Here is a 26011-nt window from a genome sequence, read left to right on the forward strand (position 1 = left end):
TCTATTAAAAGTGCTTCTGAATAAGCTACAGTGTGATTTCCAGAAAGGCAATTATCCCAGGAGCACACCAATGTTCTGAGAAGCAGCCACTCCTAGCATTACTGGGAGTAACAGGATGGTCTCAGACAGGCATGAGAGCCAGAAGCTACCATGTGGATAATCTTTCCCTGAGAATGAAGGCAATCAGGAGAAAAGAAGAGCTGAAATGTTGAAAGAGGAGAAGAAGGATGGGAAGTGAGTTTAATGTTGTTATTTGAGCACCTGGATCAAACCACACCTGATGCTCATATCCCCTGGACTTTCCAGATGCATGCAGCAACAGATTTTCCTCTTTCTCAAACAAGCTTAAGTTGGGTTTCTTCACTCTCCACTGAGTGGCTGCCTGAAAAAGAAAATGTAATAGACATGTATGTAAAGTCCTATATTTAATTTTTTTTGAGACAGGGCCTCACTCTGTCACCCAGGCTGGAGTTCAGTGGTGTGATCACAGCTCACTGAAGCCTCAACCTCCTAGGTTCAAGGGATTCTCCCACCTCAGCCCCTCCAGGTAGTTGGTACTACAGGTGTATACCACCACACCTGGCTAATTTTCTGTATTTTATTTGTAAAGATGGGGTCTCACTATGTTGCCCAGGCTAGACAACTCCTGGGCTCAAGTGATCCTCCTGCCTCAGCCTCTGAAAGTGCTGGGATTACAAGCATGAGCCACCATGCCCGGTCACTATTTGTTTCAAAAATGCAAATGCACAGGGAGAAAGAGAATAGTTTGGAGAAGAGATAATATAATAGAAGTTTGAGAGCCTTAATCAGCAACTCAATATGTGTAAATACAGGGGAAGGGCAAAATCTGCTGTCTATGAGTTTCTGTTTAAAATGGTAGAGAAAGCACATACATTTATTGCCCATCCAATCCCCAGAAATCTCTTGGAAATTACACAGAAAGTCATCAAAGGAAATATATATAATAGCCCTGGAACCCAATAAAGGTTATCAACAGCTGTCTAGAAAATCCAAGTCACTTCTGGAATGCAGAAAGAAGATTAACAGAGAAACTAGAACTGATACGGCCTCCACAGAAAACATGGATAGATGAAGGCTACAGCGGATGTGGGAGCCATTCTTTCCAGCCGCGTCTAAGAGGCAATTCAAGCTTAGAGTCAAAAAATATAAAAAGAAGTGGGCAGAAAGTTAAAGATATGCATTAGAAAGAGTTGGAGCTAATTGAGCCCATCATCATCATTATTGCTGGCCGCATTTGCAGAATTGCCCCAAGGCCAAATTCCCAGGACTTGCCTTACCTGGTAAGGACTCCTAATGGGGTTTAGGGAGCCCATCAGAGCCTCCATAATCATACCTGACTTCCACTGAAAATATGAATGAGAAAAAAAGTTTACTTCCTAGTTATGACAGAGCATATTTTCCAATATCTTCACTGGATAAGTGGAGCATGGAAGGTAAGTTTTACAAGATCTTACATGTCTGAAAATGTCTTTATTGCACCTTCACACTTGCATGATAGTTTGGTTTGTGGAAATTGATTCAGGGTTTTGATGGCATCACTCCATTGCTTACTAGAAGCTTCTAGAAGCCTCATGTCATTCTAAATTCTGACTCTTTTATGTAAACTATATTTTCTCCTGGAAACTTTTAGGGCTGCTTTGTCTCAACTGCTCTGAGCTTCATGTATTTGATTCCTTATAAGTCCTTTCAATCTAGAAATTCATATCCTTCCACTGTGGACATTTTTTCTTGAAGAGAGTATACTAGTTCATTCTCATGCTGCTAACAAAGACATACCCAACTGGGTACTTTATAAAGGAAAGAGGTTTAATGGACTCACAGTTCAGCATGGCTGGGGAGGCCTCACAATCACGGTGAAAGGCAAAGGAGAAGCATAGGCATGTCTCACATAGCGGAAGGCAAAAGAGAACTTGTGCAGGGGAACTCCCGTTTATAAAACCATCAGATCTTTTGAGACTTATTCATTACCATGAGATCAGTATGAGAGAAACTAGCCCCATGATTCAACTATCTCCACCTCACCCTGCCCTTCACATGTGCTGTTTATTATGACTCAAAATGATATTTAGGTGGAGACACAGGAAACCATACCAAACAGCTTATTTGAAACTTTCCTCCCCTATATCTATCTCACTGTTTCCTCCTAGTATTTGAAGGATATCTACTAGTTGGACCTTAAGTCTTCCAAAATTATGCTCAAATTCCTGTTTTCTTTCTCTGCAATTTTCTCTCTTTGACTTTTTGGCTGTATTTTTCTGGGAAATTTCTGCAACATTATCTTTCAACGCTTTTATTTATTTATTTTTCTTTCCATTGACATGTATTTAATTTCTGAGAGGATTTTTTATTCCTGAATGTTTCTTTTCTATTACCTCCTGTTTTTCCTTTCTTTCTTTCCTTCTTTCTTTCTTTCTTTCTTTCTTTCTTTCTTTCTTTCTTTCTTTCTTTCTTTCTTTCTTTTCTTTCTTTTTTTGAGACAGGGTCTCACTCTGTCACCCAGCCTGGAGTCCAGTGGCATGATCATGGTTTACTGCAACCTCGACCTTCCCAGGCTCAGGTTATCCTTCTGTCTCAGCCTCCCAAGTACCTGCGACTACAAGTATATGCCAACATCCCTGGCTAATTTTTGTATTTTTTGCAGAGATGGGGTTTCTCCATGTTGTTCAGGCTGGTCTTGAACTCCTATGTTCAAGTGATCTTCCTGTCTTGGCCTCCCAGAATGCTGGGATTACAGGCATGAGCCACCGTGCCCGGCACCACCTGCTCTTGTTTTATGAATACAATATCTTCTTTTATCACTCTGAAGATAGTATTTTTGTTCATTTCGTTCTTATTTCCTTCACAGCCTTTTTTTTCTATTTCCTTTTTTCTTTATTTTTTTCTTCCTTTCTCATTCTTTCTTTCTCTTTCAGCTCTATCTCTATCTCTATCTCTCTCTTCCTGTTTGAACAATGGTTCTTAATAGGAAGAGATTTTAGTCCCGAGGGCAATGTCTGGAGATGTATTTGGTTGTCTGTCACAACTGGGAATTTGCACTACTGGGATCCAGTAGGTAGAGGCCAGGGATGCTGCTAAATATCTTACAATGCACAGCACAACAAGGATTATCCAGACCCAAATATCAGTAGTGTTGAGATAAGAAAAACCTTGTTTAGAGGCTTTTCTCAAAAGTCTTATTGTCCTTGATTCCTCACTTATATTTTAGGAGAAACACTGAAAAGTGTGATTGGATGGATTGTGTGATTATGAGTGGAATTTGCTGGCTGTGAATTTCATGGTGGGTTGATCTGGATATGCAGTTTCACTGTGGGACTTCTTACTCTCTATGTTTATAGCTTTTCTCTTTGGCTAATCAGTTTATTCAGAGAAGAGTCATTCAATCTCCTGCCTGGAGAGTTTAAGTCTAGTGGCCAATATTCTAGGAGCTTACAGAAAAGTGAGCGACCCAGTATGTAGAGTGTCTTCAGTACAGTCTCATACCCACCTCAGCTGTAGCTAGCATCCCTGGTACCCAATTCTTCCTAGTTTGGTCTCTGCAGGGAATCTGGCCGCTAGTCATCTTCTCAGGTAGAAAGGGGATGGGAGGGTGATCTAGGATTCTAGTTGCCTCTTATGATATATGTCAAACAATCTATTTTTAGTCCTACCTTCACCCCACTTTCAGAGTTACCTGGTACCTATAATTACAGAGCTTCTTTCCTTTGCATCATCCCCCTGGGTTGCCTCTTGAGGAGGCTGATGCAAGGAAACTGCTTAGATTTCAGCTGTCTCTAATCTGTGAAGTAAGCAACAAACTTTCTTCAGCATTCTAGCTTCCAAAATGTCGGTGCTACTCTTCCTGTCCTTGTGGGCTTATAACATTCTTCCTTTTTCTAACAAGATTTTGAAGAGAGCAAAAATAAACTATGAGTTTAATTGACCATGTGCAGCCAGAAATCTGAATGACTTTCTTTCATAGTCATTTTCTTCACCAGAAATATCATTGATTATCTCCTAGACTGCCTGAGGACTCAGAGTCCTCTTGAAAGAAACATTCTACTTCATACTCATTCATACCCTCTCATCTCTGCAGAATTACACAATTCCTGAAGAGACTTGCAGTTCTTCTCTCAATGGGATGTGTCACAATAAGAAATGTGTCAGAGATGAGACAAACAAATGTAGCCAGAGATGAGATAAGCAAATGTAGATGTTAAATCTCTATCAGTTTCCCATAAATGGTAACGGTGCTGGGAGAAAGTTTTCTAACAGCCTATACTTTTCTCAAGGCCTTACAGGTGACATCCTTTAAAACAGTAATCTACCCTGGCCTACAGAAGTGTATTATCTATTTTGTTGTTTTGTTACAACTCATAATCCCTAGATATCTCTCATTCAGGCCCGTGGCTAGACCCCCGCTATCTACTGGTAGTGCCAAGACATGTTGAAAAGATGACATCGAGTAAAAGAAACCAGAGAAAAGTTAGCATCCAGCTCTGTTCACTTAAAGAATATCAACTAATATTTGTATTAAATATTTTGTTCCCCGTGCTGTCCTTTACATGAATTTTTCCTCAATTAAACCTCAAGACCATCTCATAAAGTTGATTCTTATTATTATTCCTTCATTTTTAAGATGATGAAGCCTAGATGAGCAAAAGTTAAATAAATAGCTTAAAGCTTCAAGGTCAGGTAATCTGAGTCCAGAGCCTACAGTTTTCAACATCGCAATGCACCCCATGCTTGGACGAGGAGAAGAAAGAGTAGAGTGGCCACAGCTACAGCCAGCCTGTACATGGTCATCGTGCCTCAGGGTTTATAAAATGCTGTCACACATGTTGTAGTATTTGAACTCATTTAACACCACAGGAAGCTAGCTAATGCCAAGAGTGAAGTACCCTACACCAGAGAGCTTGGCAGAAATAAAACAAAGCATGAAACCTCTGGGAGGCTGAAAGGAGTTGCTTAGGCATTGCTGTTCACTTCACTCCTGTCCTTGCATGAGCCTTAGCCCTGCTGTGTCTGTTACCAGCTCAGCGATTTCCACCATAGCATGCAGTCTTGGTCTGGGTTTGCGTGGAACATTGTTTCTGTTCCTGGAACAGTGGGCAGATCTTGCCAGGAGTGACGTGCTCAGGTAAGTTGGGCTGGGATCCTTGCTGGCTCTCCTTGCCATGCTTTGTTTCTGAAATTGTACAGTGGAGGGTAGCATTGGGATCCTTGATTCACAGATCCATAGGCAAAAAGAAAAATGAGAAAGACTAGGGCTCAGTGTCCTATGCTCAGACAGGGCTGTATCAGATCTATGCGGGCCCAGAGGTAGCTAACCTACCAGTCATAAATACTAGAGGAAAATCTTAACAAAATAACTCAGGTATAAAAGTGTAGATGTGTAAAATGTGGGTCACTTTTTTGGTTTTTTTTGTTTTTTGTTTTTTGGTTTTTTTTTTTTTTTTGAGACATGGTCTTACTCTGTTACCCAGGCTGGAGTACAGTGGCACGATCACAGCTCACTGTAGCCTCTACCTCCTGGGCTCAGGTGATCCTCCCACCTCAGCCTCCCAAGTAGCTGGGGCCACAAGTGCATACCACTGTCCCTGGCTAATTTTTGTGTTTTTTGTACAGAGAGGGTTTCACCATATTGCCCAGGCTGGTCTTGAACTCCTGGGCTCAAGCGATGTGCCTACCTCAGCCTCCCATAGTGCCAGGATCAAGATTAAGGAGTGACTAGGTAGGTCCAAGCAGCTAGCCAACCTTGGGTTCTGCAGGTCCAGCTGTGATTTTATGCCACTGGTGCTGGCGGTTGTCTTCTCCTGGTTAAATATCAATAGGGGCAACTCTGGGTTCTATGGCTGTCTAAGGACCACAGCAAAGATTCAAGGAATTTCTGTGTGGTTGTCAGCCCAATTCAGGAAGATGAGGTCAGGGCGATTCTAAGAACATGGAAACCCCCCTTCCCCTTCTCTGCTTCTGGGGACAGGTTGCCTCTCATTACCCACTGGGCCTTTCCTTCCCTGCCCTTTTCTCCTCTCTCTTTCCTGTTCCCTTGAAGATAAAAGTTGGAGCCTGCTCCCATTTGTGTATGGGAGCTTGGCAAAAGATGGGAGCCAATAACCAAATGCCCACTTCATATTATCTCAGGTGCCTCATAGTGGAGTTTTACAGTACTTTGTTTTAGTTTTAAGCTTACCTGAGCTACTTCTATCAAGTCTTAAACAACTCTGCCATAAAGAAATCTTTGCCTTTTACCTAGCAGGTATCCTGTTTTACTTAAGACTGCATCCTCTTATTAGTTCTCAGGGAAGGGAAGTATGATCTTTCTAGTGATTCTTTTATACATAATTGTGTAGTTACCTAACTGCTTCCTGTGTTGACCACATCCCTCAGCAAGCACACGGCAAACGCTTTGAGAATAAGGATGGTGTCTTACCCTTCTTAGCTTCACCCACAGCACCCAACCATATGATGAATATCTACTAGGTGCTAAGTAAATATTTGATAGAAGAAATGGGTGAATGAATTAGATGATTTATTAAATAAATAATCTAACTCAGATTGTTTATCTTTATAAATCTTTTTTATTGGCAACACTTTTATTTTTCCTTACACAATGGTGTGTTGCTGGGGCCTAATGTTCTCACATAATGGTAGAAAATCAAAATTTGTTATCATCTCTTTAAAGAATTGAGAATTCTGTACAAAAAAGAAAAAGAAAAAGAAAAAAAATTACATAAATTAAAAGGATGAATACATTTACAGGTATAAATGCAAACCGCTTCCAACTCAAAGCAAGTAACAGCCCACGGTATTCCAGTAGGAAAACATCAGCTAAGAAAGGAAACTGGGTCCTATGGCTTGGACTTTTCCAACCCTGACAGACCTGCAGGACAGAAACAACTGGTTCAGGAGCCCTTGCCAGCCTCTAGAGAAATCCCAGAACACTCAGCCCTGACACATTAATACCCTGCACAGATCAGAGACTGCTGGCCATGCAGACTTACCAAGCCACAGACTTGTCTTCCACAAGCACGTTCTTACCTCAGCCATGAAGTGACCAAGCCACGTGTACTAAGGGTTGAAATCAAAGATATGTACAGGGTACTGGGTATTAACCAAATACCAAGGGCAACAGTTAACTGGAATACAAGGTTACAATCAGCAACAAGTTCTATGCTCCAGTGCTGATATCAGATACAAGCTTCAAGGACAATTTCTTTTCAAAGGCTTATTCTGGTATCGTGAGGACAGCATAAGGTGTATGCATTTTCCATGGACAAATTTATACTTCTGAATTAACCCATGCAGAAATGCTATGCATCTGCTTGCAGTCCATTTAGAAGCATTTGCGGTGGACGATGGAGGGACCCGACTCGTGGTACTCCTGCTTGCTAATTCACATCTGCAGGCAGGTGGACAGTGAGGCCAGGATGGAGCCAGAGATTCACACTGAGTACTTGCACTCTGGGGGCACGATATCTTGATCTTCATGGTGCTGGGTGCCAGGGCAGTGATCTCCTTCTGCATCCTGTTGGTGATGCCAGGGTACATGGTGGTGCCACCAGACAGCACTGTGTTGGCATACAAGTCTTTGGGATGTCCACCTCACTCTTCATGATGGAGTTGAAGGTACTTTCATGAATGCCACAGGATTCCATGCCCAGGAAGGAAGGCTGGAACAGTGCCTCAGACACCGGAACCGCTCATTTGCCGATAGTGATGACCTGGCTGTCAGGCAGCTCATAGCTCTTCTCCAGGGAGGAGGAGGATGCAGCAGTGGCCATCTCCTGCTCAAAGTCCGGAGCGACATAGCATAGCTTCTCCTTGATGTCGCGCACGATCTTTCGCTTGGCCATGGCGGTGAAGCTGTAGCTATGCTAGGTGGGGATCTTCATGAGGTAGTCAGTAAGGTCCTGGCCAGCCAGATCCAGATGCAAGATGGTGTGAGGGAGGGTGTAGCCCTCGTAGATGGGCACCGTGTGGGTGACCCCATCTCCAGAGTCCATGACAATGCCAGTGGTGCGCCCAGAGGCATAGAGCATCAGCACAGCCTGAATGGCTGCATACATGGCCGGGGTGTTGAAGGTCTCAAACATGATCTGAGTCATCTTCTCCCTGTTGGCCTTGGGGTTTAGCAGGGCCTCGGTCAGTAGCACCAGCTGCTCCTGCAGGGCCACGCGCAGCTCGTTGTAGAAAATGTGGTGCAAGACCTTCTCCATGTCGTCCCAGTTTGTGACGATGCGGTGCTTGATGGGGTACTTCAGGGTCAGGATACTACACTTGCTCTGGGCCTCGTCGCCCACATAGGAGTCCTTCTGGCCCATGCCCACCATCATGCCCTGGTGCCAGGGGCACCTGACGATGGAGGGGAACATAGCTCAGAGGGCATTGTCCCAGCAAAGCCGCTTTTCACATGCTGGAGCCATTGTCAATGAAGAGCAAGGGATCTCTTCTTCCATTGCCACAGGCGGAGGAGCACGGAGCAGAGGGAGGACATGGCGCAGGGGCTGGCAGCGATGACTGAGCATCTTTATAAATCTTATCATAAAACTGAAAAATGCAACACTACATAAAAACTTTCTACTTCTTATGAAAAAAAAAATGCCTCCTTACCTGATCTTTTCTCACAGATTTCCTCAATCTCAGAGCATCAGAGAGAAGAAGAGGCCATCATTCATTCATTCAACAAACATTTATTGAGGGCCTACTATGTGCCTGTGCCAGGCACTGTAACAGGCCTTGGAAAGATAGGACAGCTCAGTGAAAAACACAGCCCAAGTCCTTGCCCTTACTGAGCTTACATTTTATAGGCATTTAGTGGTTAGAAAGTACTACAGACTGAATTGTATCCACCTCCAACCCCAAATTCATATGTTGAAGCCATAATCCCCAATGCGACTATATGTGGAGACAGGGCCTTTTTGTAGGTAATTAATGCCAAATGGGGTCATAAGGGTGGGGCCTTAACCCAGTAGAACTGGTGTCCTTATAAGAAGAGGAAGAAGCCGGGCACAGTGGCTCACGCCTGTAATCCCAGCACTTTGGGAGGCCGAAGCGGACAGACCATCCTGACTAACATGGTGAAACCCTGTCTCTACTAAAAATATAAAAAATTAGCCAGGCGTGGTGGCAGCCGCCTGTAGTCCCAGGTACTAGGTAGGCAGAGGCAGGAGAATACCATGAACCCAGGAGGCAGAGGTTGCAGTGAGTCGAGATCACGCCACTGTACTCCAGCCTGGACAACAGAGTGAGACTCCTTCTCAAAAAAAAAAAAAAAAAAGAAGAAGAAAAAGAGATGCCAGAGACTGCTCTCTTTCCACATACACAGAGAGAAAAGGCCATGTGAGGAAACAGCTAGCAGGCAGCCTCTGGCAAGCCAGGAAGACAGGCCTCACTGGAGCCTCACCTTGAAGGCACCTTGATCTTGGACTTCTCACCTCCAGAACTATAAGAAAGTAAATTTTTGTCTAGCAAAATACTTAGACTGTGGTATTTTGTTATGAAAACCTGAGTAGATTAATGTAAAAAGTGTCAATGGCTACTGTAAGATAGAAGAGGAGAAAGGAAAGAAAGGAAATTGCTCACAGAACAGGAACACTGAATGATTGTAATCACTATTTTGAATTTTTTTAAAGTTATTTTACAAGATCCTTTATTCTTTATGGATTCCAGTAGAGGAAAATCGACAACTTTCCATGATACTCCCCTTGATTCCCTGGTTTCCTCAGCACCATCTACAGCCTTTTGCTGCATAGTTATGTCTAATGTTTATCTGCCTCCCGAGGCTCATATAGCACTCCCATAGGATGTCTCGGCCTCGTTCAGACACCAGCTGCTGCTGCTCAGAGGCTGCTCTAAATATAACTGCATTCCTCTCAGGGTTTTCTCTTTTCTCCAGTGAATCAAATGCTTTGATTCTCAGTTCTGGTTTTAATTGACCAACCAGGTAATTTATTTCCAAATATAAACGATCTCCCTTCTGTATTTCAGAATTGTAAAAGACAGTCTGCTCTCCCTTGACTCTTGAATTAAGTAAGCATATACCCCAGCTAATGGCCACATGGGTCTATCCCCTGATCCCTCAACTAAACTCTGGGTGTTTGTATGTGTTATCTATTACCATTTAATAAATTACCATAAGTGTAACAGTTTTAACAACACACATTTATTATCTCCACATCTGTGGGTCAGGAATCCAGCTGAGCTGGGTCCTCTACTTCAGGGTCTTTCACAAGGATACAATCATATCGGTGACCAGGGCTAGGGTCTCATCTGAAAGCTCAGCTGGGAAAGGATCCACTTCCAAGCTCACTCAGGTTGTTGGCAGAATTCTGTTCCTCAAAGGCTGCTGGACTGAGGGCCTCAGTTCCTTGCTAGCTGTTGGCCAACAGCCACCCTAAGATCCTTGTCACACGAACCTCTTCTTGCTACATGGGGCTCTTGAACATGGCTATTTCCTTCACCAAAGCATGACAGCCAAGAAGACAAATAGAGAAAATCTGCTAATGAGACAGAGGTTACATGCTTGTAACATAATTATGGAAATGATAGCTCATCACCTTTGTTGTTATCCTCTTAATCAGAAGCAAGTCACAGGTCCACACCACTCAAGGGAGAGTAGGTTCATATGCAAGGAGGCAGGCATAATCGGGGATATCGGGAGGCAGGCATTATCGGGTCATCTCAGAAACTTCCTCCCACAGTACTGGTGAGCAGAAAATAAGCCACTTGTATCCATTACTCATCCCTACATCTCTTCTGCTTACTTTCTTATTTCTTAAGAAAAGAAAGCCTCAGGAAGGTGATACTGGTTTGGTTGTGATCATCAATCTCTTAGATATCATAGGTCAATTCTATGAAATTTCTCCGGCACTCCAGACACCTCTTACCATGAGCCACTTGAATGACAAATAGGTACCCTCTACTAAACCCACCTGACATGGGATGTACATAATGTCTGCCAAAAACTACCCTTCCTTTCTCAGGGAATGAGCCATACTATCGGAATTTCTCAAGCCAGAAACTAAGTTACCCTGACTCCTTCCTCTCCATCACTCTGCCTTTATGGAGCAAAATATTAAGCATGTATTTCAAAAAAAGTATAAATTATGTGGAAGGGAATCTATGAATGAGGGTAGCTATTTGGTAATGATGGAGATAGGGTAACACAACAAGGGAATTCCCATGTGATTTGGGTAAATTAATTGACATCTCTAAGATATAGTTTTCTCAACTAAGAATGGAGGGATAATAATAGTAGACATAAATCAAGGAATTGTTATGAGGATCACAGGAAATGATATCTGTGAAATGCTTGTATATCTTACATCCCACAAGCCCTCTATATATGTCAGCTACTATATCAGCTGTTAGAGAACCACATTATGGCTGTCATCGTTTGCTCACTAACTCAATAGTGTCTTCTCTCTTACATCCTCCACTTTAGAGACTAAGAAGCTAATTACTCATTTTCCCAGCCTCTCTTGTAGCTGGGGCTTCCCAGGGGACAGAGTTCTCGAAAAGCTTTTGTTTTTCTAATGAGAACATCTTTCTTTCTTGAACAAAGATTCAGTGTCTGCAGTGTCAACAACCATCTGTGTCCATGAGGTAGCAAGCATTTAGTTGAACATGAGTACACTAAGGATGGTGGAGTGGAATCTCTGAGAATTCTGTCAAACAGCAGAACCAATCCAGCATCCAGCTACCTGCAGGCTCCTTGTTACCTAAGAACATGAAACCTCTCCAAGTTTAAGCTACTGTTGATCAGGAATTCTGTTATTTGCAGCTGAAAGCACTCCTAACAGATATATTTGTCAGTAGCCTAGAAGTCAAATATCTGAAATGTTAAGTCCATACATTTTGGCTATGATCATAACCTCTATTAACTCAAGGCTTGAAATCCTGTCTCTTTCCACACTGGATAACTTTTTATGTAGTGTAAATTCAGAAAAATTTTGTGGCCTCTCTAATGTTCTCTGTTTGTTCTTCTTCCTAGTTTACTACGTTTACCTAAAAACTGTATCCCTGACAGTGAAAGCAGCCCCACATATTCAAGGCTCCAATATTATGTCAAAGAAGTAGTAAGAAGAGAAAAGGTATCAATACTAAAAAGAGGCAGAACTTCAGAAAGAGACAACAAACAAAAGAGGAGGGAGGGAAATACAGAAATATAACCATATACAACATCAGCCCTTGGTGTTCAAAGTTTTACTTTGTAGTTTTATTTTTAGAGACGGGGTCTCATGCTGTTACTCAAGCTGGAGTGGAGTGGCGTGATCATAGCTTACTGCAGTGTTAAAGTCCTGGGCTCAAATGATTCTCCAACCTCCTAAGTAGCTGAAAGTATAGGCACAAGCCACTGCACTAACTAGTTTTTTGTTGTTGTTGTTTGTTGTTTGTTTGTTTTTAATTAATAGAGATGGGGTCTCACCATGTTGCTCAGGCTGATTTCAAACTCCTGATCTCAAAAAGTCTTCCATCTCAGTCTCCCAAAACGCTGGGATTATAGGTGTGAACCACTGTGCCCAGGCTAAAGTTCTTACAGTATTGATCTTAGATGTTCCCCTCAAGCATACATTTATTATGTGACTTTCTCCAACATTCTGTCTCTTCCTAAGAATTCTCAGGAGGGATATTTCAGGATCATAAAACACACACATATATATAGACTTCAGACAGGCAATATACAAAGTACGTAAGTGTCTATCTAATGTAAGTTAAGGGCCCAGTGAAAACTTACCTTCTGCAAAATATCTGGTCTATACTCCTGCCTGTAAATGCCAATACCTGGCTGAAAATGCTATCTTGAGACTTACTAATGTGCAGATGACACAGCAATGGACTGACTCTAGAACTGCAATGGCCACTAGCCACCTGTAGCTATTAGACACTTGAAATGTAGCCAGTGCTATATATTGAAGTTAAGGGCCCAGTATGTCAAATACATTAAATGAATAAGTCAGCAGAGCTTTAATAAACAATCAGATTAACATCCCAGTAGGAGAATTACAATCCCATAAGTAGTAGATTCAAATCCTTACTGGTGCCAAGTTGTGGGTCAGCAAAAGCATTTGCCTGTAGATTTTGGGGGGAACACACAGCCATTACATTGCTTGATGGTCTCTATGTGGGTTCCTTTTAAAGTTATTCCTATTTGAGAGTAGCAAAAAGAGGCATTTTCCAGATGACAAGATTTTGTGTTTTAGAACACTCTGTAAGCCAAAGCCAAAACCTTCCACATTTTTTCAATTAATAAAGAAAAATGAAAGACATATACTTGAGTGTAGGACTACTAGTCAAATTAGAAAGATGTTTAACTCAAACAAATGCTCTAAGTATAGGGATCTCCTAGCAGGGCTTCTCCCTCTCTTTGTAGCAGAAGCTGAGCTATTCCAGAACCTTCACATCTTCAGCCAGCTTAGTTAGTATAAAAGGGAGGCAAATACACAAGCACTAAACTCTGAATGCAAAACAAAAGAATCCCCTTCTCCCTTAAATCAGCTGGTGAATAGCCAACAGGAAGATCCTCTAGATGACTATCTGTGTGTGAATTAGAAATTTGGAATTTCAGGAAAGCCATCCATAAAGGAGCAGAAAGCTGAGAATACACCTCCTTTGCATGTGGATAGCATCCCAGAAGACAGAATCAAGAGTCAGAAGATAGAATGCTGTGGTGGTTAAACGTTGCTAAGGAACCTCTACCTTGAGAAAAAAGTGTTCCTTTGCTTGTGTGCTTGCTTGTGTTCTTACCCAAGTTGGGTAAGAACTTATCCCGGGGAAAGGAGGCCTGTTTCCTTGGTAGTGCCTCTATCTGCGTCCTCACAAAAGAACACTGACTCACTTGGTAGAAAAGACAATGTGATACCCTGATGCTGGTGAAATTGTTCACTGTAAAAGTGCAGTCAACTCTTGAATTCAGTAGGTTCCAATGCTTGACTTTGGGATTTGACCAGAATGATATGTTCCAGTTCCATCTCCCTCCTACTGTCTGTGAATTGGTCAGTTTATTTGCTATAGTGGAAGACACAATTGGTTGCTTTTCCCAAAACTATTACACCATATTTTTTCCTTGCTTGCAGAGTAGTATAGAGGCTAAAATTGCCAGATACTTATTTCCTAAGCATCCGTGAAGTTTATAGCAGATTTTTGGAAAAGGTTTTCTCTCTGTAAATGGAAACACTGGCAAAGAGATGCCCCATTTCATTCCATTTTAGTTTACAATGGCTGATATAACAAATTACCACCAACTTGGCAGCTTAAACCAACAGATGTTTATTCTCTCACAATTGTGAAGGACAGACATCCAAAGTCAGTATCACTGGATCCAAATCAAGCTGTTAGCAGGGCCACACTCCCTCTGGGGCTCTAGGGAAGAATCAATGCTTTGCCTCTTCCAGCTTCTTGTGGCAGTAGGCGTTGCTTATTGTCCACATCACTCTAATTTCTGTCTGTGGTAACATTGCCTTCTCTTTTCTGTGTCTCAAATCTTCCTCTGCCTCCTTTTTGTAAACATACTTGTGATAAAAAATTAGCTGGGCATGGTGGCATGCACCTGTAGTCCCAGCTACTTAGGAGGCTGAGGCAAGGAATTTGCTTGAACCCAGGAGGCAAAGGTTGCAGTGAGCCGAGATCACGCCACTGCACTCCAACCTGGTGACAGAACAAGACTCCATCTCAGAAAACAAACACACACAAAAAGATACTTGTAATAGCATTTAGGGACCACTCAGATAACCCAGGATAACCTCCCCATCTCAAGATCCTTAATCACTTCTGCAAAGTCCCTTTTTGCCATATAAAATAACATTGCCAAGTATCAGGGTGATATAGTTTGACTGTGTCCCCACCAAAATCTCATCTTGAATTCCCATATGTTGTGGGAGGGATCTGATGGGAGGTAACTGAATCATGGGGGCAGGTCTTTCCCATGCTATTGTTGTGATAGTAAGTCTCAGGAGATCTGATGGTTATTATAAAGAGGAGTTTCCCTGCGTAAGCTTTCTTCTCTTGTCTGCCACCATATGAGACATGCCTTCTACCTTCCACCATGATTGTGAGGCCTCCCCAGCCACATGGAACTGTAAGTCCATTAAACCTTCTTTTTTTTGTAAATTGCCTCGTCTCAGGTACATCTTTATCAGCAGCATGAAAATGGACTAATACTGTAAATTGATACCAGTAGAGTGGGATGTTGCTGAAAAGATACCTGAAAATGTGGAAGCAACTTTGGAACTGGGTAATAGGCAGACATTGGAACAGTTTGGAGGGCTCAGAAGAAGATAGGAAAATATGGGAAAGTCTGGAACTTCCTAGATACTTGTTGAAAGGCTTTGAAAAACATGCTGATAGTAATATGAACAATAAGGTCCGTGCTGAGGTGGTCTCAGATGGAGATGAGGAACTTGGGAACTGTAGCAAAGGTGACTCTTATTACGTTTTAGCAAAGAGGCAGGTGGCATTTTTCCCCTGCCCTAGAGATTTGTGGAACTTGAACTGGAGAGAGATGATTTAAGGAATCCAGCAGAAGAATTTCTAAGGAACAAAGCATTCAAGAGGTGACTTGGGTGCTATTAAAGGCATTCAGTTTTATAAGGAAAAAAGAGCATAAGTGTTTGAAAATTTTGCAGCCTGACACTGTGATAGAAAAAAAGAATCCCACTTTCTGAGGAGAAATTCAAGCCAGCTGCAGAAATTTGCATAAGTAATGAGGAGTCAAATGTTAATCCCCAAGACAGTAGGGAAAATGTCTCCAGACATGTCAGAGATCTTCACGGCAGCCCCTCCGATCAGAAGCCTGGAGGCCTAGAAAGAAAAAATGGTTTCATAGGCTGAGCCCAGGGTCCCTGTGCTGTGTGCAGCCTAGGCACTTGGTGCCCTGTGTCCCAGCCATTCCAACCACGGCTAAAATGGGCCAAAGTACAGCTCAGGCTGTTGCTTCAGAGGGTGGAAGCCCCAAACCTTGGCAGCTTCCACGTAGTGTTGAGCCTGCTGGTATACAGAAGTCAAGAACTGAGGTTTGGGAACCTCCACCTAGATTTCAGAGGATGTATGGAAGAAAACACCTGGATGTCCAGGCAGAAGTTTGCTGCAGGGGTGGGCTCTCATGGAGAACCTCTATAGGCCAGTTTGGAAGGGAAATGTGGGGTCAGAATACCCACACAGAGTCCCTACTGGGGCACCACCTAGTGGAGTTGTGAGAAGAAGAGGGTCACCATCCTCCAGATGCCAGAATGTTAGATCCACCAACAGTTTGCACCATGTGCCTGGAAAAGCTGCAGACACTCAACACCATTCCATGAAAGCAGCCAGGAGGGAGGCTATACCCTGCAAAGCCACAGGGGCAGAGCTGCCTAATACCATGGGAACCCACCTCTTACATCAGCATGGCCTGGATATGAGACATGGAGTCAAAGGAGATCATTTTGGAGCTTTAAGGTTTGACTACCCTGCTAATTTCAGACTTACATGGGACCTGTAGCCCCTTTGTTTTGGCCAATTTATCCCATTTGGAATGGCTGTATTTACCAAATGCCTGTATCCCCATTATGTCTAGGAAGTAACTAAGTCGCTTTTGATTTTACAGACTCATAGGTGGAAGGAACTTGCCTTGTCTCTGATGAGACTTTGGTCTGTGGACTTCTGAGTTAATGCTGAAATGGGTTAAGACTTTGGGAAACTGTTGGGAAGACATGTTTGGTTTTGAAATGTAGGACATGAGATTTGGGAGGGCCAGGGGTGAAATGATATGGTTTTGGCTGTGTCCCCACCCAAATCTCATCTTGAATTCCCACATGTTGTAAGAGGGACCTAGTGGGAGGTAATTGAATCATGGGAGCAGGTCTTTCCTGTGCTGTTCTCATGATAGTGAGTAAGTCTCACAAGATCTGATGGTTACTATAAGGGGGAGTTTCTCTGCACAAGCTCTCTTCTCTTGCCTTCTACCATGTGAGATGTGCCTTTCACCTTCTACCATGTTTGTGAGGCATCACCAGCCACATGGAACTGCAAGTCCATTAAACCATTTTCTTTTTTTGGTAAATTTCCCAGTCTTGGGTATGCATTTATCAGCAGTGTGAAAATGGATGAATACACAGGGATTAGGATGTGGATATCTTTTGGGGGAACATTGTTCAGCCTGTGGAGATGGAGGAAAGATACGATGTCTGGAGCTGTGGCAGCCAACTCTCATGGAGTACAAGCCTGAGGATGCCTGAACAGAAAGAAAAAAATACAGCTGGATTCTCAATAATGTGGTTATGCTCCTGACATAGCCAAACCTGGAACTATCCACCCTGGGCTTACTTTTAAGTGAGAGAAGAAATCTCACTGATTTAGTTACCTTGAGTTGAGTATAGTGTTACTTGCAGCTTAATACTTCCTAAGAAATACAACTACTGATTTTCTTAAAACCTGATAAGATGATAAGGAAAGTGACAATCAGCTAAAGGTAAATGGGTCAATCTTGCCACTGTTCTTATAAAATATTACCTGTTTCACAAAATTGACCTTTTAATTATACTCGCTTTTGTAATGTTCTATAATCTAATTGTTTTTCTGCACATGTATAATTTCTCTAACAAAACAGGGAGCTTGATGAGAACAGGGATGCTGAATCTTTGACTCTTACCTGCTGCACACTGCTGGGACAAGAAAAACATTCATTAAATCACCAGCTACTTGATCAATTAATTATACTTGTATTATCTGTGGACTTCAAATGCAAATAATAATGTAATTTCCTAGAAGAATTAATAACTAAATTGTGTTTATATTTCATATACCAATGTTTTTTATAGTGTCTATACTGCACCAGTACTATGCCAGGCAAATAGCATTTCTCATTCATTCTCTATCTCTCACACAGACACACACACACATACACTTCTCATTTTTTGTATCATTCTTCCAAAATATTATCTCCAGCTTACAAATGAAGAACTTGAGCACTTATTTGCTAAATCATTCACTCAGGATCACAAAGACAATAAGAACCAGAGCCTTCATACCCATATCCATCTGATTCTAAATTCTAGTAGCTAATTCTCAGACATACTACACTGTCTCTATGACATGATACAAGATTTATCTTAGAAAGATTTGGGAAAAAATGATTTAGCAAAAGGAAGTGAAAATAAGTTTTAAAAATACCAGTTGAGTGGATCACCTGACCCCTCACTTAAAGACTAGATTGAAAAGACAGGTGGGGAAGACACTGTGGGAAGAACAGAGGAAATCAGAAGACAAGAGAAGAAATAGGAAGGACGTCTCAAACCCTTAGAGACAGACCTGCTCCTTTAAAATACGAGCCATGGGAATTATAACCACCCACTTGAATGAAAATTACCAGTTTCCATCTACAACATTTGTAGCTGCACACCAACATCTCAGAACTCAATCACCAACATTTCAGAAGTAAACCTGGATTTGCCACTTAAAGTCACCATAGGAATGTTAGTTGCCTAAGAGCAAGCAGGACAGTCATAAGTTCTGCCAAACTTTCATCCAGTGCCGGGGAGGATTAGCCCCAGTGATAAAGTTTAAAGAGATGGCAGGAGTCAAGAATAAAGCTGTGTATTGATTTCATCATAAGTCCAAAATACTGACTGCATATAAAAATATGAATATAGTTACATATTTATAAATATTATATTTTACATGTAATTACATAATTGTTTACAGTATATGTTTATATATCTCTTAACTGATTAATGGATAAAAAGCAATCTGCAGGATAATACATAAACTATAAATACTACTATGTTTCAAAATTCATAACTACCTTTTTATCTTGATTTTCCTTATCCTATTTGGAAATTTTCAATAATTTACAAACATCAATAAAATTCAACAACCTACTTCCCATTGCAAATACTATTTTTCTTTCACATTTTTTCTCCACCTAATTTTTAAACACTAGTAGTAACTAACAGCACATCATTAATGACTCCAACATTCCAAAAACACTAGACAGGATGGAAATTATCTATAAAAAAAATCTAATGAACTTATGGCTAGAGATTCTGACTTTTAGCAGCTTCTCAGTGATGAAGGTAAGTAAACCCTTTCATTCATGAGTCAACATGCTTAAGCATTTGTTCCAGAAAAGTATTGCCCAGGAAAATAAGGCTATAACCAATAACTAATTTGATTGTTTGTATACATTCCTGTAAGCATGTTTGTCTGGACAAAGAGTTTGTTTAAATGGAGAAGCAGTTCTCTTACTGAGACAAAAGATAGCTAACCTAGTAACCAGCTCATTAACCAAACAGCAGTTTACTTACCAAGACTCACTTCAAAACTCATGCTTTGTTGCACCCAACAATCCAAACTATATGATGCCATTAACTTTGTCCAATTCTCAATCAGTTCTTTGTGTTGAAAGAACCTTTTTTTTTTTTTTTTGAGACAGAGTCTTGCTCTGTCTCCCCGGCTGAAGTGCAGTGGCACTATCTCGGCTCACTGCAACCTCCGCTTCCTGGGTTCAAGCAATTCTCTGCCTCAGCCTCCTGAGTAGCTGGGATTACAGGCACCTGCCACCATGCTCTGCTAATTTTTGTACTTTTAGCAGAGACGGAGTTTCACCATCTTGGCCAGGCTGGTCTTGAACTCCTGACCTCGTGAGCCACCCTCGTTGGTCTCCCAAAGTGCTGGGACTACAGGCATGAGCCATCACCTTGGCTGAAAGACCCATCTTAAATCACTTGACCCCAAACATCAAAGTCCTTCCAATAACCTCCTGACCTCCCCTCTGGCACACTCCTAAGACTGTCAAAGTGGTATCCACCTTTACTGCAGGGGATCCTATAAACTTAGCTTTGCTTGACTAGTAGGTTTTCTGATAGTTTTTTGGGGAGTTCACAGTCGACACCTCTACCTGTCTGTGAGTTAAATTTGTTTCCTTAAAAACGATTCATTTAACCTTCAAATTCTGGTCTGGACTATGAGGAAGGCAATTGTAGGTGAGAATTCACAAATGGCTGCTTGCTCTCATCCAACATTGTCCTTTTCAGCTTCCTGGAGGCCACTCTAGGAATTCCCACTTCTACTTGTCTTCGAAAAGTGGCTCTTCCCTTCTTTGGAGAAAGCAGTTACTAGGACATTATAAAATTGCCCCACCAGGTAGCTATTCCAAGAGTTTTGTTTATTTTGTACTGCTGCCTTGCATAGTCTCTGTATTTCTGTTGTCTGAAAAATGCATCTAAGACCTCAATTCTGAAAGTAACAGGAGAGAAGTAAGGTACTAAGTGCCTTCCTCTTGGAACTTAGTTATAAAACAGAAAAACTAAGCCTGTAACCTCTAATGCATCATCCACCACCAGTCTATAAAAAGAAGACTACAAATTTGAAAGTGGGCTTGGGGAGCCTAAAGAGTTGCTAGCCTAGTAAGGACATTTTTTGCATCTTCTTCCCTGTCCCATCTGATTTTATCATTTGTTTATATTGGGACCCATAACTGGAAATACATTTTACATTGAGACTGAGTGCACAAATACATATATGTGTGTTTTGATGTGTGTGTGCATGTGTGTGTAAACTGAAAGTTTCATAAACTAATACCTATCCTTGCTATGTGTGATGCACTCTGATATTTTGTATAACGACCCATTGTATTCTATTTTATCATTTTTAAAACATAGTTGTCAACTACTAAATGAATTTAACAAACAATGAACCACAACCTCAAGTTGAAAAACGCTGTCAGAGATATGCCTATAGAAATTGGGACATCTAATCAAATGGGAGTCAGCTTCTTAGTCTGGACTGGGTGTCTTCAATCAGCTATGCCTTCAGAATCTCCATCCAGAGAAGTCACGTGACCAAAGTGAGTCAGGCTAAGTAGACTTCAATACTTGCTAACCAGTCACAACCCACAGAATGAAAACTACTAACAAAACCCAGGTGCATTCCTAGACTTTGTCTGGATTGCTAATTCTCCGATAAGATTGGAAGAAATAAGAGCCAGTAAACCTTTGCCTGGCAGTTAATCCTTGTGACACAGTTTTTCACAATGTTCTCTTCTTTCCTTTCTCTAGAGGTTGGTGGTTCTAAGTCTCAGGATGTGAAAATAAATAGGAAATTTGTTCAAGTCTCCTGGTAACTGGAGAAAAATTGGCTCTCTCAACTCCTAGTTGAGGACAGTAACAGTGAATGTTCTCTTGGGAAGAAAAAATTTTTACTTGGAGAGAAGTGACTCCATTCCAAGGCCTGGATACACACTGTGTGGCAGGCTTTGTCTGAGTATGTACATGTGTGTGAATGCAAATACCTTTTATCATTATCTCCCAGAAAAGAAAGATCTTTCTCCATATCTTCTGAAAAAAATCACAATATAGAGAATTTTTTAAGATTCCAAAAGTCCTAATAATGAGGGTTGAGCAATATGGTAAACACATTCTTTAACTTCTATTGAGAATAACAGCAGTATATGTGAAATTAGAAACATAATTTCTATAATTCCAGCAATATATACAGCTGATTTTCCATCTCTTCAGACACAAAGACTCTTAGCCCATTTCCTAGTCTGCTGTAGATCCTCCCACTAAAACAGAGTGCTGTACTTAGACATGAAAAGAAGTTGTAAAACCTCCCTTTTAAAAATTCAAATAGATCCCCAGTTCATGCTGAATGACGTGAGGCAGAAAGCAGGGAAGGGTAAGAGAAATGGAGAGTATAATGTTCCTAAGTGCAGCAAAACTGACCTTGCCCAAGCAAAAGCAATGGTTCCAGAATCAAGTTAATGGTGGCAAAAGAAGTTACCCAAAGAGCGTGGACTACAAAAAACCTGAAGGCACATCTGCACACAATTGGCTCATAAACCACCACATGGTCTAAGCCATGAAAGCAAGCGAGACTGGACTGCCCCTCCCTGTGTCTCTATGATATCGTCCGTTCACAAGCTTCATGGTTCCTTTGTTCCCTCAAGGCCATCAATCACATTTCCTTCAGTCTTGGGACCTGTGGGTGCTGGGGACAGGAGAGAGCACAGTGTAACCCTCCTTGGATGAATGCCTCCAGAAGTGGTTGTTTCATGCCCTCCCCAGCAATGCCTTTTTCTGGCTGATAGTGACTGGGAGGGGGATTGATGACAAGCACAAAAATAGAACTGCGCAGAAAGGAACACAGAGCTCCATGATGGCTCTCATAAAGCTGCCTGAAAAACATTCTATCCAGTAACCACTTCCACCCATGCCAATGGAATTAAAGTCTCTGCAGAAGGAAATAATTTTTTAAAACATAACTAATATGTTTCTTTTTTAACCTTACGAAAACACAGCAAAAAAAGTCAAGAAAAAGATAATGCAAATTTTCCCATTTTACAGATAAAGAAACGAACCCACTGAGGTGGAGATTTGCTTAATATTACTCATATAGTAAGTGGCAGAGCCAAGACTCAAGTCAATGACAGCTCCAAGGTGCATGTTCTTTCTTCGAACTTGTCAGCTGAGGAAGAGGTAGGTAGGATCTTGGGGAGGAATAACGAGTTGGTGTGTGATGAGGCATTTGGCAACAGCCCTGTCCTGAAGGCCCAGAAGCCATCTCTACACCCTTTCCTGTGCTGAGGCTCTAATAGTCAACATAACGTTTCATTTCTAGACACTAGTAAGTTTTATTACCTCTGTGTTACATTTTATTAAATAATATTTGCTTTATAAATTTTATTTGGGATGATGTAATTTATTAAATTATTTGAGGATGAGCTTATGTAATCCTAAAGATCTGTATGTTTTTCATTTTTAGAAAGAATGAGCAGTCTGTTTAATTGTGTCCTCTCTCTCTCGGGCCATTTAAATGAATTTTAAAGAGATGCTTTAAAACATTCAAACACACGCATTCCACATTATTCTTACGGTTTTCCCACTGCAGAAAATTCTGATATCAGAGCCCATCAAGGTCCTGGACACTCCATTTCCTGCCAATGGAATGAGAGCCCTCCCTTATGAGGGAAAATTGTGTGTGCTTTACACAATCTTCCCCTTTGGGGCTACTAGGTTTTAATCTATTTACTTGCTTAAGAAACATGGAGCTGAGAGTATGCCACTTACTGGGCTGTGTGGTGGGTGTTAGGGACACACTGGTCTCTGCGCTCAAAGAGCTCACAGACCAGTAGAGGAGGTCAGGATATAGCCAGGGACTGACAGTAGAAGACAGCAGATGGTTCAGAGCACACACGCTGGAAAGCAACAGACTTGTATGTGGATCTTGGTTTGGGGCTCCTGGCTCTGTGACCCTGGGCCAGATTACTTGATTTTGGTAAATCCATATTCTCATTTGTAGAAATAGGTAATAGTAAGACCTACCAGGTAGGTTTCTTGTGAGGATTAAACAAGCAAATACATATGACAAACTAAGTGTCATCTAGAACATGGTAAGAACTCAGTAAATATTAGTAACTATTAGTATTACATGCTATGGAAACACAGAGGGGCATTTGACTCATCCTTGACAGAGGAGGATGATTAGGAAATGTTTCCCAAAAAATGGAGCTCTAGAGCAAGAATAGGCAGCAGAGTGAGATGCGATTCTCAACCAGGGGGTCAGTTTTTGTCCTCCCAGGGAACATTTAGTAATGTCTGGAGACATTTTTGGTTGTCAAGACTCAGGGGTGGGTGCTGTGTATCTCGTGGGTAGAGGCCAGGGATGCTGTCAACATCCTGCAGCGCACAGGACAGCCCCACAACTAAGGACCGTTCAGACAGAAACATCAATAATGCCGAGGCTGAGAAGCCCTGGTTTAGAGCATGAATTCCATAGTCAAAATGCCTGGATTTTAATTCTGGCTCTGTCACTTATCAGCTGTGTGACTTCAGGGGCATTACTGAATTTTTCTGTGCTTCACTTAGCTCATTTGTAAATGAAATAAGAAAATGAATTAAATAAGTTAATATTGATAAATTGAACAAAGTATTACAATATATTTAAATCCTATATCTAATGAATCCTAAAGGATCTTTTTTCAGAACTAATGGCTATTAAAACCTACTCTTTTGTGCTCTAGATAGCTTCTAGGAAGGTCACTCTTAGTTCCATGGAGTTCTTTGGACTATATGACTTTAGCCAAGTCTCAGCCTGGTTTACTATGGCTCGGTTAGTCCATGCAATTTTAAATGCATGCATAAGACATGCAACAGAAAAGCACGGCCCCCTCTGCGACGCTGCTGGTGACAGGACCAGACGGGCAGGGAAGAAGCCAAGCCAGGAAGGACTCCCGCTCACATTCTCTTCCACAGCTTCTGCCTTTACTGTTTTATGGTTTCTCCTTTCTATTCAAGACATATCTCCCACACCCTCAAAGCAATTCTCTGTTATTTTCTCAAGCTATTATGATAAAGCTTTATAGCTTCTTACTGCTTAAGGGCATTTTACAATAATCATCTATGCTTGAATGGTTTTTGAAGGACAGATGAGAAGTCAGATATTTCCCAGGAATCTATACTTCTCTAATAAAAAGGATATTCAGGGCCAGGCGCAGTGGCTCACGCCTATAATCCCAGCACTTTGGAGCCAGAGGTGGGTGGATTACCTGAGGTCAAGAGTTCGAGACCAGCCTGGCCAACATGGTGAAACGCCATCTCTACTAAAATACAAAAATTGGCCGGGTGTGGTGGCAGGCGCCTGTAATCCCAGCTACTCAGAAAGCTGAGGCAGGAGAATCACTTGAACCCAGGAGGCAGGGGTTGCAGTGAGCCGAGATCGCACCACTGCACTCCAGGCTAGGCAACAGAGCGAGACTCCATCTCAATAATAATAATAATAATAATAATAAGCCAGGCATGGTGGTGGGTGCCTGTAATTCCAGCTACTCTGGAGGCTGAGGCAGGAGAATCGCTTAAACCCAGGAGGCAGAGATTGCAGTGAGCTGAGATCACACCATTGCACTCCAGCCTGGGCAACAGGGCAAGACTCAGTCTCAAAAAGGAAAACAAAACAAAACAAAAAAAAACCAAGGATATGCAAAATTGCTATATCTCACTATTGCGTCTTGAAAATTTCCAATGCAAGCTTTGAACTTCTTTATGGTTTATCTCTTAACCACCTGGGTCATCCGTGTATTTATACAAACAGCTGCACTTGAGCCATTCACTGAAAAGAAAAGCTAAAATCACCAACCTCTATAACAAACGAGTTTAGAATGGAGAGTGCTCTAAGCAGGAGATATTTTTTCTCTATTTCTCCTCCACTCTCTTTTTCCACATTCCTTGTGATAATCAATCTGTTCTTCGGGCTGTTTGCTTTCAGAAATTTTGTTTGCACTCCTCTCTAAATGTTTCAAACTGAGAAAATAATCCAGGGAGGGGCTTGAAATTCAAATTCCCTCAGCAGCACTATCACCTCTCTCCGCAGAGATTCGTTGTTTGGGGGCTTCTTCTAAAGCATCCCACCATATTAGTCCTCATTTGTTTCTGTCTTTAGGCCAGAGAAACTCCGGGGTATCAACACCATCCTGAAGGGTCAACCAACTCAAGAATATATATTCAGCATTTTCAAAATGGGAGGAAAGGAAGGGACCAGCTCCACAATACATCTGAGTTCTATATTTATTTTCTTTGAACAGCCAATCCAAGGAGGAATATCAAGGTCACCGACCAAAATACCCTCTCTGTTGCCCACAGCATTTTCTAAAAAGTTGAGGTCAGTGAACCCACTGTCTATTAAAATGTATGACAAGGGATAGGTTGCTCTTTTCTGTCCACTATTTTTATGAAATAAGTTGTGAAACTGGAATTGATTTGGGGCAAACTTATACAGTTTTGTTCAGAGCTGATTTATAAAATAAGTTTAAAATACCTTATTATAAAACAGCATCCTGTGAAAATATATTCCATGATTCTATGAAATGGGATTGTTTGGATGGGATGAGAAGAAAGAGTATTTATTTCCAGTTCAAAATTCAGCCAAGACAATTAATTCCCTATTTTCTTTTTAAACACTTGGGAGCTTTTAATAAGTAGCACTGGGTTAACTTGGTTTTCATCTGTAAAATGCTGCCCTTTCTGTTTTCGTATCTTCTCTGTCT

At 41.6% G+C, this 26011-nt stretch overlaps 1 long non-coding RNA gene and 1 pseudogene across 1 annotated transcript; both read right to left on the reverse strand.

The window, feature by feature from the left end:
- Positions 1-234: 234 nt before the first annotated feature.
- On the reverse strand, positions 235-1643 carry LOC139363398 (uncharacterized). The gene is made up of 3 exons (XR_011623692.1): positions 1476-1643; positions 1299-1364; positions 235-382 (listed from the first exon to the last, which is right to left on the reverse strand). It is a non-coding gene; the product is annotated as an uncharacterized lncRNA (long non-coding RNA).
- A 5690-nt stretch (positions 1644-7333) lies between these two features.
- The window catches only part of LOC139363397 (actin, cytoplasmic 1-like), a 34585-nt pseudogene continuing 15907 nt past the window's right edge, over positions 7334-26011 (reverse strand).

This window comes from Macaca nemestrina, chromosome 5, assembly GCF_043159975.1.
Source record: "Macaca nemestrina isolate mMacNem1 chromosome 5, mMacNem.hap1, whole genome shotgun sequence".
Taxonomy (NCBI): domain Eukaryota; kingdom Metazoa; phylum Chordata; class Mammalia; order Primates; family Cercopithecidae; genus Macaca; species Macaca nemestrina.